Raw genomic sequence first — 9309 nt, forward strand, 5'->3', positions numbered from 1 at the left:
GTATTTTCTATTCAATATTCAGTGTAGTATAAGAAAGTGACAAATCTGTATTTTGACAGAAAAAATATACTTGTCGCAAAATAAATAAATCTAAAGGTTAACGTTAAGGCGAACCTATCAGAGGTACCTAGCGGAAAAATACGAAGCTTGCATTTTTTTTTGCAATTTAAACTGCATTAATTAATAAATATGTATCTGAAAACATTAAAAAGAGAAATATTTTTTATTTTAAGTCAAATATAAACTTACAATTTAAAAAAATGTTATAAAATGAGAATTTGTTAAAGAATCCCATCTTATTATTTCATACTTACTATTATATGGTCATATTTATTATTAAAATTTAGTTTATCAAGTTTTCTATAATGTTGTTATAGCGGGTTTTGAAACTCAGCGACACAAATATTAAAGTCTCAAACTATTTTACCAATTCTCTAAAATCGATTGGATTTTTTTTTAAAATAACACATTTTTTTGTGTATTTTCTATTCAATATTCAGTGTAGTATAAGAAAGTGACAAATCTGTATTTTGACAGAAAAAATATACTTGTCGCAAAATAAATAAATCTAAAGGTTAACGTTAAGGGGGAAGGTGTTCCATGTCAGCTATTTTCTGGTATTTTCAGAGGTTAAGCCTGAATAGTACGTAAGATTTGTAGAAAAACTATTTATATCATTATGAAGCTTATTCATCGTCAAATATTTATGTAAAACATTTGATAACTACATAAAGTATTTTTATGACGTAAAATAATATTCTTTGAAACCGTGAAACGTGATAATTGAGAACGAAGCCATATTTTTGTGACATTAATAGGCTGTGATGATGACAAATTTTTCCCTTAATTATTATCTCAAACGATTTATTATAGATAGTTGTAATGTTATAAAACATAATGTAGTAAAATATATTCAGTATAATTATAATATTTGCAGTTTCTTTTGGTTCTAAATCTAATGGAAGCGAGTGGACATTTTGTTATTTAAATATGCTACAATTATAGACATACGAAATAATATAAAGCTACGTATCAGAAGGTTTATCATTAATCATTGAATAAATGATGAAATATCTTGTTAGTTATAAATTTATAATACTAAATAGAGACCTTTTTAAAACAACTGTTTCCACGAAATATTCGACCATCTTGATATCCGCCAGACCCACCTGCGAATTGGTGTATGATGTATGGAATCTTTAGCTGGTATTATTTTAACTTTATATGACCAAAAAAATACGCCAACACACAAGTATTGTACAAAAATATGTTTATAAAAGTGAATGCTACAAATTGAACACAAAAATAGGCGAAACAAACACAAATTCGAACATATTATTCAAAAGGAAAACATATTTTGACATTTGAGGACAAAACAAAAAAAAATCTGAAGAAATTTGTATTTGCGTCAATTCTACGTTATGTCATACTAAATCATACATTATAATTTTTAACACTGTTGCAATCTATTTTGCCTAATATTGCAACATAGCAATCAGTTTTCTGTCCCTTTCTATAACTATCTCCCTCTACATTCAAAATAATTATGATTGTAGTAGGTATGTATTTTATAAATTGTGATAGATTTTATTTTATTTCAGTGACATATATCGGGTCGTCCAGTATTGCCATATCTACTAAAATATTATTGAATTGATATTTTAGTAAATAAGAGAATGAAGTTTTTCACCATTTGTATCTACTATTAGTTTTACTATTTTTATTTAATAAATAATACACATGAGGTTTTACGAATTTCACATTTGTTATTAAACATACTTACATAATTTAGAACACCCCAAACACATCGCGAAGTAAAAATATCTATATTTTTTACTTAGCCAAAATTATGAATCAACATAGGTTAGGTACCTACTGATGTTTATATTACAGAAAATTTAACTTTTACTAAATTATGAATTTGCGAGATTATAATAATACAGATGATTTTAAAGAATACTTTCATCAAATAACATAATAATGGATGCCTGTACTTACATAATATTTTCCAATGTAATTTTTTTTTTAAAAACTAACTTTAATTTCGAAAGTTTAGCCTGGCAATACTATGAACGTCATTTATTTCAGCGGGAATGCGAAATTTTCATCCTCGGTTTTTGACATAGGTACCTAACAATATTATCACAATTATTTATATCGATTGTACTTACAAAAAATGCCACGAACTCACTATCCGATGGCTGGAAGTTCCAAAAAAAGACGTAGGAGAAAAGATGGAAATATTAATACATTAAAAACACAAAGGTTTGAAATTATTATTTTATAATTTGACATAATTATACATAGTTGAAAAAACCACATTTCACAGAAAATTTTGGTTCACAATATTTATTTATCTTGCAAAAGGAAGTTTTGCGTATTACTTATTAATACACACAATTAAGTATAATGATCATTTGTACTTATATTATTTTTATATTATGTTTGTGCCATGTCTTATTCGAAATTAGTGTGTCTGTGACAAAAATTATAATCTGGTACAATAATTAATAGCAGCTATACATTTTGTTTTCTGTTAACTATCTACTAAACTAATATTTTTGAATGTATTATAGTATTGATATATTGCCGAAGACTATGCCTGAGCATGGAAATCCTCAAAGCATACTACCTGAACCAAAATTTCATCCCACATTTGAACACGAACACGAAGAATTTATTATAGAAAATGAAATTGAAGATTCAAGCCCTAAATTCCGTGTAGAAGGCCGTAGAATTATAGACTTTTCATATTTTTTCCAACAACTTCAATTAATTAGCCACCATGATTCTCCATTTAATTGTAATTTATCACATTTAGAAATTTTTGGGGAAAATCGGGATAACTTTAGTAGTACATTTTTTATTCAATGTAAACTTTGTGGTAAAAAATTAAAATTATATACCACTGAAATGAACAAAAACAAAATGAATCTGTGTGACGCATTTGTATCCAGTATAATCAGTATCGGCAGTGGATTTTCAAATCTGGAAGAAATGTGTTCAGCAATTGACGTACCATCGATTACAGCAAGAACATACAGAAAGAGTCAACAGAAGGTGTACGAGTGGTTTGAAGAAACCAAAAATAAGAGTATGGAAAACGCTGCGAAAGAAGAGCGACAACTTGCAATCGAAAATGGTGACGTCGATTCTTCTGGTATTCCCATGATATCAGTTGTTGCAGACGGCTGTTGGTCGAAACGTTCATACAGATGCAATTATTCCGCAGCATCTGGCGCTGCCACGATCATTGGTCAAAGAACCGGAAAGATTTTGTACATGTCAGTGAAAAATAAATATTGCGATTTGTGCGCCAAAGCTAAAAATAAAAATATCCCTGCTCAACAACATAAATGCTTTTTAAATTATACCGGTCCGTCAGGTGGAATGGAATCTACAGCAATATTAGAAGGCTTTAAAGAATCTATTAATACACATGGATTGATTTATTCAAAATTGATTGCTGATGGAGATTCCAGCACATACAAAAAAATTCTTGATTGTCACCCTTATCCGAATGTAACTGTCGAGAAAGTTGAATGTAAAAACCATTTAATTAGAAATTATTGTGGCAAAATAGAGGCATTAACCAAAGACACAAGATATCCCTTGAATGTAAGAAAAATCATTGCGTCAAGAAAAAGACGTCTGCGGAAAGCCGTCATAGGTGCAATCAAGTATAGAAAACTACAAGATAGTACTTTCGAAGAAAAGGTTATCGCTCTGAAAAAAGATTTATTTAATGGACCGCACCATGTTTTTGGAGACCATACTTCTTGTCTACCATATTTTTGTACAAATGAACCAAATACAGAGGACATGCTTGATGTAAATTATGTACCAGCATTAAAAGAATGCAGTCTATTTTCTCAATTAATGATATATAATTCTCGTTTGGTGCTAAATTCAAAAAGTTTAATTTATAATTTTTCTACTAATATTTCAGAATCTTTTAATAACATGATTGCAAAATTTGTAGGCGGTAAGAGAATTAACTACTCTCAAAGACAATCGTACATGGGACGATGTGCAGCGGCGGTAATCGCATTTAATACAAATAAGTTACATTGCACAATTCAAAAACAAGTTTATAAAAATAGCCCAAAAGCCTTCATAAATCGCTTAGAATCAAGAAGGTTGAAAATAAATAAAAAAAAAATAGGAAAATCTTGGCGAAAACCAATACATACTGTTCCTTTATCTAATCCAGATTATGGAGAGAGTTGCCAAAAACCTGATATGGACAAAAATCAATATCAATTGTTAAAAGAAACTTTTTTGAAAAAACTCAAACTGACAAACTATGAGAGGAGGGATATAGAAAGACGCACCGTATTACAATCTGAATGTGCAGAATGGCTAGAAAGGCGACGAAACCTTCTTACTGCCTCTGTTTTTGGTAAGGTGTGTAAGCGGCGAGAAAATACAAAATTTGGGCCTTTGGTAAAACGTTTATTATATAGCCAATCATTAGCCAACGTGAAAGCGGTAAAATATGGTAAAGAAAATGAATCAATAGCTTTACAACAGCTTAGTGTACAAGAACGGATTAAGATTGAGAGATGTGGATTGTTTATTGATGATGTGTATGATTTTATCGGTGCAACGCCAGATGGCATCAGCGATGATGATACAATTATTGAAATAAAATGTCCTTTCTCAGCTGCTGGAATAAGTGCAGATGAAGCTATTGTACAGAAAAAAATTAAATTTTGGAAAGTAGATAAAGACAGGAATATGGTAATAGATAAAAATCACGATTGGTACTTCCAGATTCAGGGGCAGCTTCATATTACTAAGAAAGATGTCTGTTTATTTGGAGTTTGGACGGGACATAATTTTCCTGTTAAAATAGAATTAATCAAAAAAGACGAGACATTTTGGATTGAAAAGATTGAAAAAAAGATATATCACTTTTATATGAATTGTCTACTGCCAGAAATAGTAGATCCCAGAACCAGTAGATCTATGAATATTAGAGAACCAGAAAGGCTGAATTTCTAAATTTTTATTTTAAATTTTATTATGCTTAATATATTTTCAACAAGTCTATATTACATCACTATTTTATAGTTCATCAAGATATATCTAATTTACTAATATAGTTTACTGTTACGAGACACCCAGAACGAGTGTAATTTTATGAAATTCAAAATAATATGTATACTTACATCTAAATAATGATACCTGCAGATCTTGCTGGCGATTCCACTGCGCCATATTTTGTATAAGCATTCGTCTCTGCAGCCGTGAGTTTTGGTTCCGTGTAAAAAGTACATTTTGTTCTCAAGGTCAAAAACCAAATTGGTTGTGCCAATGGCTTATAACCATTCCTCATAAATGATTATAACTGATATCACCTCATAACTGATCAGTGCCACGCACGAGTTAACTCGCGGGATCTTTTAAACGTCATAACTTCTGAATGAACTGTTTGTGTATATTTTCTTAACAATATTTATCATTTTAGTGTGAAAATATTCACGTTAAACATGTTGATTGGTAAATTTTCACAAATATTTATCATTCTATTCTTATTTCATATTTTTTAAGGGATTCATTTTATTCCAAAAATAACTGACCTACAAGTACCCACCTGGTAAAAATTGAATTTGGATTGGATGGAATTTCCTAGTAGATGTTCCAACTAAACAACATGACGCTTTCTATATATTATTTACTGTTAGTTTTGAAATTATTGTATTTGAAATAAATAATGTATCAATAATACACATAGAAATCAATAGATATATAAAATAGATATCACAGTTTAAAAATCAGAAAGATCAATGCATATTACCATTGTTTATGTTACAATATAAAACAACATTTATCATTGAACGTAGGTACCAAGAAAAATAGACTTCATTAAAATGTGTCAATATAGTATATACCCGATATAATTATATAAATTATTATATTGTTAATTACTCTGTGGGGTCCATATATACTGCTTCAATTGTAATTTAATTTTACAGTATAATTATTTATGTTAAGTACTTGATTTACTTATTATATGTACAAATGTAATATACTTACCTACTTATTAGGATATATCTTGGTGAATTTTAAAATAAGAGGAAATTAAATGGAGGTCATCGTGTCTAACTAGATGTCTAACTAGACGTTGTTAAGTCTTATATAAATATTTATACATTATTAAATTGTTTTTCTGTTTTTTATTGATGTAAAGACATGGCATGTATTCAAAGTAATAACAAATTAGCTGTGTACTATTTATTTAACTTATATTAAAACCCCAAGATTGATTTCGTCTTACGACATATTTTATTCTTCTAAGTTTTACTATGACATTGTAATATGAACCATGGATATAGTATAGTACTTAAAAAAATCAAAACTGGTAATATATTATTTCAATATTTAATAGTCAATTTTCATTTGAAGTCAGCATTTAATTACTGGTATAACACATAATTATTAACTGATATCTACAACTTCAGATGGACAAATTAATTGATATATCATATTATCAGTTTTCATTTCCTTTCAACAATGTATTCATTCTAGCAGCTATTTTAAATATCTTACTAGTTTTTATGTCATGGCACCTTACAAAGGCTCCGAGCAACCGTATACTGAGCTTCGAGAACAGATGTTTACGACGGATACTGGGTGTGCGGTAATTTTAGAAGTAACGGGAGATAAAAGAACGCACCAAATAGCCTCGCATCACGTTGAGAGTGAATACGCAACTTTGTACCTGGCCCGGCCACGTGCTGCGAGTGCCTGAAGAGAATCCCAATCTGGTTTGCCTGTTCTTCAAGCCAACCGGATTCCGGCGTCCTGGATGGCCGCTAAATACTATCTATATAGCATATCTGGCGGAGTTACGGGCTGCTAGTATGACCTGGAACGATGCAAAAAAACTAGAGTGACAGAGATTCTTGGAGGCGCCGCATTGTATCCATATGCTGCAACTAAGATGCAGATATAGCCGAAGAGAAGAATTAATATACAGCATCTAGAAAACTTAAAGTCTTTGAAATGGTGTTAGAAAGACAATGTTTCTAATATCAAAGTGATATTGAGGATGAAAAAGAAAAGACTTGGAGAGTAAGCTCTACCAAATGACATACCTGATATGATACAAGTAACTGATATGCAAAATTATATTATATTTTAGAATATTATGAATCAATTTAGCAACTTTTATATCATTATCGATAATAAATTTAGTGCAAAAATGTAATTATAAAATTGTTTTATTTTTTAAATATGTATGCGAGATAGATATAGCTATAGGTTACAAACATTAGTCACTTTATATTTACCTTTTGTAATTGTACTATTAAATCTATAAAATGGGTATATATGCTTGATGGTCTACGTCATAAATAATATTATATGAATCACGCCATGTTCGGATCGTACGCCGAAAGTCGGATTTATTTCATTATTAATTAAAAGATTTATTTCATTCCATCTTATTCATATGAAACCGTCGACAAGCAAAGATCTCGGTAGACATTTTCTCCATCTGCAAAAAACATAACATATGAACTGTTAATAGTGTGATTTTTAATCTTTTATAGTGTGCGACTGTTTGAAGAATGGTAATTAAAACGGATTAGTGATAATACAAAGCATCAAAAAAGATTGATTAACTAAAATAAAGTAATCAGGTAGGTAACATGTTTAATAACAACTAGAACGCCTTAGATTATATCAAACAAATAAATATGAAATCACAGGCATTCTCGCAATAACCTCCAAACTAACCACGCAACTAACCTCAAAAAAAGTAGTCGGAATTATGAAACATTGAAAGTATGTGTAGACTAAGAAAACAATAAATTAACACTTGAATAATATATGCAAAACACACAGAATACTACTACAGTAATAAATAACATAATATTGTACTTACAGATAGTGTTTCTTATTCCTGATATAAAACACAATTCCTTCGTTAGGTATCTTGCAATTTGCTATCAACATAATCTGACAGCAGAGAGTTTTTTCTATTAGTCTATGGCCAAAAATACGGATTTACTTGGCCGGCTAAAAAAAAGATTTTAATATAGCAAGAACATTTTGAATATGCGACAAATAAATAAAAGTATATATAATATAGTTGTTAAAAAAATCTGTGTACATTATAAAATATATTTAATATTATAAATACATATATTTTTTAAATTCATGTTATAATTTGTAAACGACGAAGCACGTCAGCTAATACGCATAGTAAATGTTTAAACTTTGGTAATCAAATTCGAATGTGACAGAAAGAGAAAGAAAAACTTTTTAATCATATTAGCATGCGTAAAAGAGATGTAACATAATATCACTTTCACTTTAAAAATCATACCTAGTATTCAATGTCATAGTTCAACTTTAAATGAAAAAACAGAAACTCTAGGTAAGCATGTGTGCCCTTAAGGCGAACCTATCAGAGGTACCTAGCGGAAAAATACGAAGCTTGCATTTTTTTTTGCAATTTAAACTGCATTAATTAATAAATATGTATCTGAAAACATTAAAAAGAGAAATATTTTTTATTTTAAGTCAAATATAAACTTACAATTTAAAAAAATGTTATAAAATGAGAATTTGTTAAAGAATCCCATCTTATTATTTCATACTTACTATTATATGGTCATATTTATTATTAAAATTTAGTTTATCAAGTTTTCTATAATGTTATGAAGAGTTTTTGACTACTTCATAGTTTTAATATTTTTTATATTTATTTTAAAAAGACATTGATTTTTATGAAAATATAAATGTGTATAACGTGAAATCCTTTTTATTCATATCAAATCTTATTTAGGTATAGTCCCGATATTGAAGCTCAATTTGATATAAATAAAAAGGATTTCAAGTTATTCATATTTATATTTTTATAAAAAACAAAGTTTTTTGAAATGAATAATAAGGTTTTACATTTAGTGGTATCAATACAAATTGGTGTTATCGTCGAGATGATTATTCATAAATTTCTATGGTTATAAATGACACAAATTCAAGCATGCAGTCCTGCGTTAGGTAATGTATTTATTTTGCTACCTACTTTAAAAAGTTTTAATGTATTATGGACCTACGTATTTAAATAAAACTATTTTAATAATTATATTATTGCTATATAAAGAAAATATCGATATAGTAATTTTATTTATGGATTAAAGTAGGAGGATAGTAATTTTTAACAATTATTGTATTTGTTTGTATTTATCTCAGCAATGGTATACTTTTATACAGAGGGTTGGAGTGGACCCTTTCTTGAGTTGATCCGCTCCGGGATGTAATATTTGCTCCAGATCCGGGTAAAGAGTTTTAATA

The 9309-nt window shown here is 28.9% G+C and overlaps 1 long non-coding RNA gene across 1 annotated transcript; it reads right to left on the reverse strand.

Annotated features, from left to right (window-relative positions):
• Nucleotides 1–5553: 5553 nt before the first annotated feature.
• On the reverse strand, nucleotides 5554–7970 carry LOC147077861 (uncharacterized). The gene is made up of 3 exons (XR_015072246.1): nucleotides 7895–7970; nucleotides 7299–7504; nucleotides 5554–6874 (listed from the first exon to the last, which is right to left on the reverse strand). It is a non-coding gene; the product is annotated as an uncharacterized LOC147077861 (long non-coding RNA).
• Nucleotides 7971–9309: the final 1339 nt, after the last annotated feature.

The sequence above is a fragment of the Rhyacophila brunnea genome, unplaced genomic scaffold (assembly GCF_057557595.1).
Source record: "Rhyacophila brunnea isolate RB1 unplaced genomic scaffold, BYU_Rbru_1.0 scaffold_12, whole genome shotgun sequence".
NCBI classification, from domain to species: Eukaryota; Metazoa; Arthropoda; class Insecta; order Trichoptera; family Rhyacophilidae; genus Rhyacophila; species Rhyacophila brunnea.